Source organism: Heptranchias perlo, unplaced genomic scaffold (genome assembly GCF_035084215.1).
Source record: "Heptranchias perlo isolate sHepPer1 unplaced genomic scaffold, sHepPer1.hap1 HAP1_SCAFFOLD_275, whole genome shotgun sequence".
In the NCBI taxonomy this organism is placed as follows: domain Eukaryota; kingdom Metazoa; phylum Chordata; class Chondrichthyes; order Hexanchiformes; family Hexanchidae; genus Heptranchias; species Heptranchias perlo.
Window position 1 is genome coordinate 83,889 of NW_027139287.1, and position 12,120 is coordinate 96,008.

At 43.8% G+C, this 12,120-nt stretch overlaps 3 non-coding genes across 3 annotated transcripts; 1 reads left to right on the plus strand and 2 right to left on the minus strand.

Moving 5' to 3' along the window:
- Window positions 1-1,578: 1,578 nt before the first annotated feature.
- trnaf-gaa (transfer RNA phenylalanine (anticodon GAA)) lies at window positions 1,579-1,651 on the minus strand. Its single transcript has one exon. It is a non-coding gene; the product is annotated as a tRNA-Phe (tRNA).
- Window positions 1,652-9,642: 7,991 nt separating this feature from the next.
- trnar-ucu (transfer RNA arginine (anticodon UCU)) lies at window positions 9,643-9,734 on the plus strand. The gene is given in 2 exon segments: window positions 9,643-9,679; window positions 9,699-9,734. It is a non-coding gene; the product is annotated as a tRNA-Arg (tRNA).
- Window positions 9,735-11,316: 1,582 nt separating this feature from the next.
- trnaw-cca (transfer RNA tryptophan (anticodon CCA)) lies at window positions 11,317-11,388 on the minus strand. Its single transcript has one exon. It is a non-coding gene; the product is annotated as a tRNA-Trp (tRNA).
- Window positions 11,389-12,120: the final 732 nt, after the last annotated feature.

Consider the following 12,120-nt stretch of genomic DNA (forward strand, 5'->3'; position numbering starts at 1 on the left):
ACAAAGTTGTTTCTTGCACTTACAGTGAAGCGGAGGCAGTTTTCACTCTTAAACCAGTAACTATGATGTTCTGAAAAAATGTGTTCGAGAAATACTTGATTTCAGCGCGGTGACACTGGGTCAGAGTAAAGTTCAGTTAATGTGATTGCCGAGTGGCGAGAGGGTGGATTTGGAACTCCTGTGCGGCTGCGCTGCGCATTGTCCAGATCTGCTTGGAGCGATATTCACTTCAATTCATCACTGACAGGGACAGTTTGATTCTAAGTTTCTTTTCCCCGGTGCTTGGTGAGATTTCAAAAATAAAGGCGACCCGTGCTCACCCCAAACTCGTCACTTACACGCTGACAGATACAAGGCCGTCACACTCTTCACCAGTGAGATGAAAGCGGAGAGCGATTTCACGGTCGAATACAATGGCGAACAAAACTCATTCAATGAAAGTGCAGGTCATTGAGGGGCCTTTAAAGTCCTGATTGTTTGAACTGAACTTCTTCCCAAAGCGTTTGAGATTCACGTGGAGTGATTTGGGGACTTCTTCTCCCTCTTTGCAAAAGATTCATCCGCAGTTCAAGATCAAAGGTCGAGGGCAGAATGAAACGATTGGCTGCAATTTGAGAACCAGGGAAGCAAACTTTACAGCAAGATTCTGTTTATTGAGAGAAGCAGATAAAACATTCATTCCGGAACGATCCAGAATCCGATCAGCTCGAAAAGCAACGGTTGCCCCGTGATTTGGACACTCAGCCTTCTGGTGGCGGAATAAATAATGTGGATAGAAGCAGGAAGTTGAAAAGTGGGAATTGATAGATTAAGTGAGTGGGTAAAACTGCAGCAAATTGAGTTCAATGTGGGGGAGAGCGAGGTCATCCACTTTAAATCTATGAAAGATAAATCAGAATATTTTTTAAATGGTGATAAACTAGGAACTGTGGAGGAGCAGAGAGATTTAGGGATCCAAGTACAGAAATCACTGCATGTCCAAAAATTAATTGAACAGCCCAATGTGCCGTTGGTACGGCCGGTTAGCTCATTTGCAAAGAGTATACCGTAATATAATGATCGCGGACTCAATTCTTGTAATTTACTTTATTTATTTCGGGTTTTTGTAACTTTCAAAATCGAAGCTTAACCAAAAAAATCCACAGACAAATTCCCGGGGACAGTTTATTGAATAACATCCATCGTAACTTTACCCCTGGGCCGGAGAAACACGTCTTTCTTTTTATTTGTCTTTCTCCGGTTTGCAGATAAACGTTTAACTCGCGGCCTGTTCCCATTAATGATCATCAGCAGCAACAGACAGACAGAGCGGGTCTGACCGCCCCGAGATGGGGAAAAGGCATCACTTTCGAATAAAATGCATCAAATCAAATAGTCACCCGGCACCGAGAGAGACAAAACCAAGAGAAAAAGGCAGAAGGTAACAGGGAAATAAAAACCAAATACAGACGATAGAAATATTTCCATTTCTTGATGTCTCTCTATTCAATCCCCAATCCTTCAGTGGCGGGGATCAAATTTCACTGTAAATAAATGCGAGAATCGAAGCGAAGAAGAAGAAACTAAACAACCAAAAACTGCCGAAACTCGGGATTGAACCAAGGACCTTTAGATCTTCAGTCCAACGCTCTCCCAACTGAGCTATTTCGGCCCCATGATCACAGTTTCCCTTTATTTCATTGTCGTGGAAGAAAATATAACCCCAGGAGGAATTGCCCCTCCTGTTCATTCCGCAATTCATATATAAACTTCGCACTTATATATGCACACCCACAGTTCATATATAAATATCACACTCATATATACACACCCACAGTTCATATACAAACATCGCACACATATATACACACCCATAGTTCATACACAAACATCGCACTCATATATACACACCCACAGTTCATATATAAACATCGCACTCATATATATACACCCACAGTTCAAATATAAACATCGCACTCATATATACACACCCACAGTTCATATATAAACATCACACTCATATATACACACCCACAGTTCATATATAAACATCGAACTCATATATACACACCCACAGTTCATATATAAACATCGAACTCATATATACACACCCACAATTCATATGTGAACATCACACTCATATATGGACTCCCACACTTTATAAAACAACTCTTACGACACGTCCTGTTTTGTATTTTCAGCGTTAAATTTGCTGAAGTCCGGCAAAGGGGGCGCGATATCGGTCCTGCCGGTGAATGCTGCTTCAACGGATGTGTCGGTGTCCAGGGGATTGGAAAGCTCTTGTGTCACACGAAGTGTCTGAAAGGCCCGGATACACATGAAGGTTATCAGTGCGGTGCCCACACCTCGTGCTGCAATGTTAGCGAGCCTGACATCAACTTAAAAGGCGGCTTGTTGTAAACACGTTGTGGTCACAGTTTCTTTTTGTACATCACTGAACTTCAGTCGTTCCAAATACAATGTTTTCTTTGCTGCTTCACAATAAACAATATCTTATTATAAAGTTTCGCTCATTGGTTCCTCAGTGACAGAGGGAGAATTGTCCAAAACTCCTCATTTTCTTCATTGTTCATTCAGAATCAGACCACGGATTGACACAGAGACATAAACACAGCGGGAGATACGGAGTATCGGTAAACACAGCGAGAGATACAGAGTATCGGTCAACACAGCGAGAGATACAGAGTATCGGTAAACACAGCGAGAGATACAGAGTATCGGTGAACACAGCGAGAGATACGGAGTATCGGTAAATACAGCGTGAGATACAGAGTATCGGTAAACACAGCGAGAGATACAAAGTATCGGTAATCACAGCGAGAGATACAGAGTATCGGTAAACACAGCGAGAGATACAGAGTATCGGTAAACACAGCGAGAGATACAGAGTATCGGTAAACACAGCGAGAGATACAGAGTATCGGTAATCACAGCGAGAGATACAGAGTATCGGTAAACACAGCGAGAGATACAGAGTATCGGTAAACACAGCGAGAGATACAGAGTATCGGTAAACACAGCGAGAGATACAGAGTATCGGTAATCACAGCGAGAGATACAGAGTATCGGTAAACACAGCGAGAGATACAGAGTATCGGTAAACACAGCGAAAGATACAGAGTATCGGTAAACACAGCGAGAGATACAGAGTATCGGTAAACACAGCGAGAGATACAGAGTATCGGTCAACACAGCGAGAGATACAGAGTATCGGTAAACACAGCGAGCGATACAGAGTATCGGTAATCACAGCGAGAGATACAGAGTATCGGTAAACACAGCGAGTGATACAGAGTATCGGTAAACACAGAGAGATACAGAGTATCGGTAAACACAGCGAGAGATACAGAGTATCGGTAAACACAGCGAGAGATACAGAGTATCGGTAAACACAGCGAGAGATACAGAGTATCGGTAATCACAGCGAGAGATACAGAGTATCGGTAAACACAGCGAGAGATACAGAGTATCGGTAAACACAGAGAGATACAGAGTATCGGTAAACACAGCGAGAGATACAGAGTATCGGTAAACACAGCGGGAGATACAGAGTATCGGTAAACACAGCGAGAGATACAGAGTATCGGTAAACACAGCGAGAGATACAGAGTATCGGTAAACACAGCGGGAGATACAGAGTATCGGTAAACACAGCGAGAGATACAGAGTATCGGTAAACACAGCGAGAGATACAGAGTATCGGTAAACACAGCGGGAGATACAGAGTATCGGTAAACACAGCGGGAGATACAGAGTATCGGTAAACACAGCGGGAGATACAGAGTATCGGTAATCACAGCGAGAGATACAGAGTATCGGTAAACACAGCGAGAGATACAGAGTATCGGTAATCACAGCGAGAGATACAGAGTACCGGTAAACACAGCGAGAGATACAGAGTATCGGTAATCACAGCGAGAGATACAGAGTATCGGTAAACACAGCGAAATGGATAAGAGAAATAGAAAAATATAAACTGCCTCAAACGCTAACAGACAGTGAGAGGTAGATATCAGGAAGAGGAGGTGGGGTCGTTGCAGCTTAATTTGTCTCCTTAATTTGCAAAAGCTGGGCAAATTGCCTTTTTCGTAACAAGAGGTCCTCGGTTCGATTCCCAGCGGTGCCTTTTTATTCTATCTGATATTTAGCCCATTTGTGAATAAAACAACAAAGGAACACAGAGCGGTATTTGTATTAATTCCGGATCCAACAAGGAAAGGTTTGCTAAACTGTAACGCGGAAGTGCTCGTTCTTTGTACAGACGGACCTCTCACTGAAGGAGCAAGCATTTGAGCTTGACAAATCATAGAATCGTTGGAGTATAGAATGAGGCCATTCGGCCCATCGAGTCTGTGCCGTCACTTTGTAAGAGCAATCCAGTTGGTCCCATTCCCTCGCTCTTTCCCCGTAGCCCTGCAATGTTTTCCCTTCTACTATTTATCCAATTCCCTTTTGAAAGACACGATTAAATCTGTTTCCACCGCCCTTTCAGGCAGTGCATTCCAGATCAGAACATCTCGCTGCTTATTTTTTTTCCTCATGTCGCCTTTGGTTCTTTTGCCAATCACCTTAAATCTGTGTCCCCTGGTTCCCGATCCTTCCGCCAATGGGAACAGTTTCTCCGTATTCACTTTATCTGAACCCGTCATGATTTTGAACACTTCCATCAAATCTCCTCTCAACCTTCTCTGTTCCAAGGAGAACAACCCGAGCTTCTCCAGTCTATTCACGTAACTGAAGTCACTAATCCTTGGAACCATTTCTGCACCCTCTTTTCTGCATCTTTTCTGCACCCTCTCTGAGGCCTTCACATCCTTCCTAAACTGCGGTGCCCAGAATTAGACACAATGCTCCAGTTGTGGCCGAACCAGTGTTTTATATAGGTTCAGCAAAACTCCTTGCTTTTGTGCTCTATGCCTCTATTGATAAAGCCCCGGATTCAGTATCCTTTTTAAACGCTTGCGCAATCTCTCCTGCCATCTTCAAAGATTTGTGCACATATACCACCAGGTGTCTCTGTTCCTGCACCCCCCTTTAGAATTGTACCATTTAGTTTATTTTGCATCTCCTCGTTCTTCCTTCCAAAATGTATCATTTCGCACTTCTCTGCATTAAACTTCATCTGTTATGTGTCCGTCCATTCCACCAGCCTGTCTGTGTCCTCTTGAAGTATATTACTATCCTCCTTACTGTTTACTGCACTTCTAAGTTTTGTGTTATCTGCAAATTTTGAAATTGTGCCATGTACACCCAAGTCCAATCATTAATATAAATCAACAAAAGCAGCGGTCCTAGTACCGACCCCTGGGGAACACCACTGTATACCTCCCTGTAGTCCAAAAAACAACCGTTCACCACTACAGTCTGTTTCCCATCAGTTAGCGAATTCGCATGCAAGCAGCCACTGCCCCAATTTGTTCCAATGGCTTCAATTTTGCTGACAAGCTTATTACTGGACTATTCCAATGTTCTCCTGGCTCGCCTCCCATCTTCTACCCTCCGTAAACCTGAGCTCATCCAAGACTCTGCTGCCCCTATCCTAACTCGCACCAAGTCCTGTTCTCCCATCTCCCCTGTGATCACTGACCAACATTGGCTCCCGGTCACGGAACGCCTCGATTTTAAAATCCTCATCCCTGTTTTCAAATCCCTCCATCTCTTCGCCCCTCCATATCTCTGTAACCTCCTCCAGCCCTACAATTCTCATCCCTGTTTTCAAATCCCTCCATCTCTTCGCCCCTCCATATCTCTGTAACCTCCTCCAGCCCTACAATTCTCATCCTTGTTTTCAAATCCCTCCATCTCTTCGCCCCTCCCTGTCTCTGTAACCTCCTCCAGCCCTACAACACTTAGCACTCCTCAATTCTTCCTTCTTTTGCATCCCCGATTTTAATCGCTCCACCATTGGCGGCCGTGCCTTCGCTGCCTCGGCGCTAAGCTCTTGATTTCCCTCCCTAAACCTCTCCACCTCTCTACCTCTTTCTCCTCGTTTAAGATGCTCCTTAAAACCTAATTCTTTAACCAAGCTTTTGTTCATCTGTCTTAATACCTCCTTATGTGGCTCAGTGTGAAATTGTGTTTGATAGTCGCTCCTGTGAGTCGCCTTGTGTCGTTTCAATCTGTTAAAGGCGCGAAATAAATGCAAGTTGTTGTTGTTTTGTTGTTGTTGTGCGGCACTTTATGCATTGCCCTCATCAACCCCTCTCTATTACCTCATCAAAAAACTTAATCATGTTAGTTAAACACAATTTGCCTTTAACAAATCCATGCTGGCTTTCCTTTATTAATCCACACTTGCCCAAGTGACGATTCATTTTGGCCCGGACCATCGTTTATAAAACCTTCCCCACCACCGAGTTTAATTTTACTGGCCTGTAGTTGTTGGGTTTTTCCTTACACCCTATTTTAACAAGGTTCTAACATTTGTAATCATCCAGGTCTCTGGCATCAGCCCTGCATGTAAGGCGGATTGGAAGATTATGACCAGGACCTCTGAAATTTCCACCCTTACTTCCCTCAGCAACCTTGAAAGCATCCCATCCGGACCGGGTGAATGATCAACTTTAAGCATAGCCAGCCTTTCAAGTGCCTCCTCTGTATCAATTTTCACCACACCCAGTGTCTCAACTACCTCCCTTTTTACTGTGACTTTGGCAGCATCTTCTTCCTCGGTAGAGGCAGATGCAAAGTACTCTTCTAGTGCCTCAGTCATGCTCTCTGCCTCCATGCGTAGATCTTCTTTTTGGTCCCTAATCGGCCCCACCCTTCCTCTTATGAACCTTTCATTATTTAAATGCCTGTAGAAGACTTTTGGATTACCTTTTATGTTCGCCGCCAATCTATGTTCATACTCTCTCTTTGCGCCTCTTATTTATCTTTTCACTGTACTTCCTATATTCAGCCTGGTTCTCACTTGTGTTGTCAAACTGATATCTATCATAAACCCCCTTTATCTGCTTCATTTAAACCCCTATCTCTTTTGTCATCCAGGGAGCTCTGGCTTTAGGTGCCCTGCCTTCCCCCCTCCTGGGAATCTACCTAGACTGTACCCAAAACATGTCCTCTTTAAAGGCCACCCATTGTTCGATTACATTTTAGCCTGCCAATCTTTGATTCCAATTTACACGGGCCAGGTACGTTCTCAACCCACTAAAATTGGCCCTTCTCCTATCAAGCATTTTACTCAAAATAGCTCCTTCTCCTTTTGCATAACTAATCTAAACCTTATGATACTACGATCACCGTTCCCTAAATATGACACTGACACTTGCTCCACTTGATCCACCTCATTCCCCAGAACCAGATCCTCCAATGCCTCCTTCCTCGTATCATTATGTGTTAATATTAACACTTGTGACGTATTTGAATATTTGTTATATTTAATGTAAGATATTTGACCTGCGAATGTGTCCAAAACACGTTTTGAGGATAATGCTCCAGAGGGCTTATTTTACAAACTTCTTTACCTACAACCAGCAACCAATCTCCATTAAAGGTTGTGAAGTGAAGCTGGTTTCAGAGCAGTTTTCGGCGTTCAGCTTTTGTCCGCAATGCGCAATTAGTAGAAACTCAGTTAAAATGCATCTAAGTATCAATGAGAATGTCAGGCACAGTACAGTTGGGATGGAACCGTCTCTTATAATAATTTCAAAATGTAATAGATTATAAAGTGAAAAAGCCAATCCAATCTCTCAGTCTCTCTGTCACTTTCTCGGTGAGTGAACGCAAACCAGCAGAAGAAGCCAAAACAAAGAACTGAGCAGTTTTGTTTGTTTCCTTTTCCTTCGGGCGAGTACAGTTGAAGAGAATGATTTCTGTTTCCTGCTGGACACATAACTGGAATGAGCAGTGTATCTGGTTCCCATGGTACCCAGTGAAATATCCACGTTTATATCTCCCATTTACACTGATACCTTCCTTCCTCACTAATTATAGGAAACTTTTGGTCAGGTTCAATCACACTTCAGAAGACCAGAAGCGCAAAGGAAGGTCGACACCTCATGGTGACGTAACCTGCAGGCGAGAGAGGTTTGCAGGTTTACCTGGAGCTGTAAATATATAAACTCCTTCCAATGTACAAACTCCCCTCACCAACAGTAATTCAATTCCAACTGATCTGAGACTTTGGTCATTTATGGTGATTATACTTTGTGGAGTTAAAGCAGCATTAAAATCCGTTGTGTGTTATATACATAGCCGTTCAGTCAATATAAAACATTGTCATCCGACCGACCATGAGCAATGCCACACGGGGTATGTCAGGTTACGGACAGTTCCGCCTCCAGCAGTTGTTCTCTCGGTCACACATCCGGCATCACCTCTCGGTCTCACACTTCAGAGTCACGCCTGAATATAACCACATTTCTGCTTCAGACTTTTATCTGGAGGTCAACAAATCACAAGTCAAGAGGAAGGGAACAAACAAATCAAATATTTAAGAATGTTAACAGACAGAAAATTCACCATAAATGCCTGAGAAAAAATGAAGCAAACGGATCAAGATGAACAATTAACAAAAGGTAACAATTAAAGAAAGGAGAAGGGGAACTGATCATATCGCCCCAAATAGTTTTTGAAAAATCCTTTTGGTTTTTATCTTAGTTTCTCCGTTAAGTTGGGCACGAATATCTAGAAATATTTTTTGTGCCATCATAAAGACAATTAGAATACAAATTTCACAAAATAGGCCTTAATCTTACTTATACGATAGCGTGTTATTTGTTTGTAAAATCTGCAATTGTTTTACCATTCTTTAAGTTTAGAGGGATGCTCTGAATATATGATCTACATTGAAACGTAAGTGGATTAATAAAATAAAATGTGGAAGTTTGTCGAAGAACACGAAGAGCTGCTTTTCCATGTTGGATATCGCGATATAGTTATTTACGCAACTGTCATTTGTGAAATGATGGAATGTTTTTATTTCTATATCTGTACGGGTAAGGAAATCTCCACTGGATCATTTCCAGGAACCAGTCAAGAACTTAAATTAGTTTGTCAAACCCAAAACACCCGTTGGGATTTGCTGATTGAAAATTTGAATGAAAATCGAGACCATCACAAGGTATTGGAACAAATATACCCGCTGAGGTTTCGGGGTTGTGACTGATTTATTTCTATCACTGAGTAACCTATTTTAAACAGGGTGAAACTACAAATCTAATGATAAGAGTCTGGGTTGGAGAAGGAACAGATGAAAGTATCAAATTTAATTACACTGATTCCACAAACACTGCACACCACATCCCTTAAACATTGTTAACTGTTTCTACATAAAACTGGAGAGGGTGTAAATAGAAAGTAACAGAACAGAAGCTCATTAATGTGTCAAATTTAATTTTGATATTGTTGCACAAACACTGAACATCCCATCGGTAAAACACTGTCCCGATCTAAAATTAGTCGGCAGGACCCTGAGCCACAGTGAAAATGTTGTGATTTCAACCTGGTTCAAAACACGCAGCCTTCTGATGTGGAGTCAGACGCGACTGTTCTTGCACCAGGCCCACAACAAGCGGCTGGAGCCGGATCCATCGGTGCAGACTGCCGCCGCGGCTCTCGGAATGTGAGAGGCGGAAGCAGGAGCGGCCTGACCGCCTCAACCACAGCACAGGATCCCGCTCTCCCTCAAATTCCATCACTGACTCTGTGGCGCAATGGATAGCGTGTTGGACTTCTACTTAATAATCGGAGGGGACATTCAAATGTTGTGGGTTCGAGTCCCACCAGAGTTGGATTTTAGTTCAGGGAGCTGGGAAGTGAAATTTTGCAGCAAAACCGCAACCGGATCATTGATGTCCGTCAAGGACGGGAAACTGCCCCCTGCACTTCATCTTACACAAGTGGCTCCAGTCACACCCGGATTTATGATTATTAATCCACTCTGAACTGGATTGGCGAAACACTCTCAAGGAGGAGGCTCATCATCTGCTCAGACCGAAAGTCAATCTGCTGGACTTCCGGCTCTGTCAGACTGAATGTTCCTTCAGACAGGTTTCTCACTGGACACATGCATCCTGCTGCCGTGCGAGCATTGGTGCTGGAGGGGGAGAATTCTTGCTTGTAGTAATTCTATTCCTGTAAAACTAGCTCCTGAAGTGTCGGATGGAAAGTATCCTGGCTGAGCGGTCGAAGGCGCTGGTTTAAAACTCCAGTTAAATCCCACGATTTGTAGATGGATCAAAATCATAGTTTGCGTCTCCAAAACCGCAGCCTCCCTCCTATAAACAAGTAATACTGAACATCTCATCTGCGATTGCAACAGCGCAGTCCGGAGGAACCACATGGCAATACAAATAAGATGCATTTTGGAACAAACTACTTATACCTTCAACTCCGGTCGAAATGTTCACAAGCAAAAGGATTGTTTGATCTCCGTGAGACTCGAATTAACAATCTCGGTATTTCCCGACCCTGTCCTGTCAGATAAGGACCGCGCACTGACCGATTGCGCCGCTGGAGCCCGGTCACTCTGATCACCTGTCCCACTCTGCTGGAAAGAATCTTAAGGTGAGAGACCCGAACCTGGGGAAACGTGTCCAGTCACTGTGATGAAACTAATATCTGCACTTCCACTTTCAGCTTCTTTCACATCCTCTGCTCCATCGCACGACAATCGGGTTTTCTGCGAACAGGTCAAAATGAACATTGCCAGAAATTCTATCAGTAGTGAGATTTGAACCCAGCGCCCACGCAGTGATTGGATTTATTGTCTTAAAGCAGTGAGCTCCGTTCACACAACGCCTCGCCAGTCTTTCACGTTTTGTTTAATGCCCAAATAAATAAATTGGAGCTAATTGACCGCATTTACCCCGTGCTGGGGTTGTTCTCCTCAGAGCAGAGAAGGTTCAGAGGAGATTTGATAGAAGTGTTCAAAGTCATGAAGGGTTCAGATAAAGTTAATAAAGAGAAGCTGTTCCCATTGGCGGAAGTGTCGAGAACCAGAGGACACAGATTTGAGGTGATTGCAAAAGAACCAAAGGCGACATGAGGAAAATCTTTTTTACGCAGCGAATGGTTATGATCTGGAATGCGCTGCCTGAAAGGGCGGTGGAAGCAGATTCAATCGTGGCTTTCAAAAAGGAATTTGATAAATACTTGAAGGGGAAAATGCAGGGCCACGGGGAAAGGGACGGGGAATGGGACCAATGGGATTGGTCTTACAAAAGGCAGGTAAGGGATTGATGGGTTGAATGGCCTCCTTCTGTGGTGTGTTCATTCTGTGATAAATATTATTTTACACACAGTGAACAGACCATCCCTGAAAGACTGCCCCGCGATAAAACAGAGCGACACTGAAACGTTGCGAAAATGCAATGACCCCGACGTGATTCGAACACGCATCCTTCTGATCTGGAGTCAGACGCGCTACCGTTGCGCCACGAGGTCCACAGCGCGCACCTGGAGCCGGATCCACAGGAGGGAGATCGGTACCGACCGCCACAGGGACTCGAAGAGGCGGAAGCAGCAGCAGCAACAGCGCAGGAGCCCCGCTCTCCAATCCAGCCGTTCCCAGCGGAGAGCTGCCAGTCCCGGCCTGAGCCCTGTCTGGGAGCCGCCTGCCATTCAGTCTTTACAGAACGGGACCGATCCAGTTTCAGCTCACACACAAGCTCAGGAATCCCACTCCTGACAGATTCACTTATTTAAACCTTGTTTAGATTCAGTGAATTGGGATTTAATTCAATCCTCATCTGCCCTCCGCTCTGTCAGTTCAGGACTTTATTTAAACCGACACTTGGAGCTCTGTTTCACAGGGTGCCGGCTGTTAAAGCATTTCTCAGTCCCACCACGAACACTTTTTGCTGCTAACTTCTGCTTAATACAAAGTTCCCAGGAACTCGGCAATTTCCCCTGGGTACTGAGTTCGAGTTAAGGAACAATAAAGATGCGATTACACTACTTGGTGTATTCTATAGGCCACCAGCTGGTGGGAAGGATATGGAGGAGCAAATTTGCAGGGAAATTACAGAGAGGTGCAAAAGCCATAAAATAGTAATAACCGGGAATTTCAACTATCCTAATATAGACTGGGATAACAATAATATAAGGCGCAAAGAAGGGGAGGAATTTTTGAAATGTGTTCAGGATAACTTTCTCGACCAGTACGTTTCTGGCCCA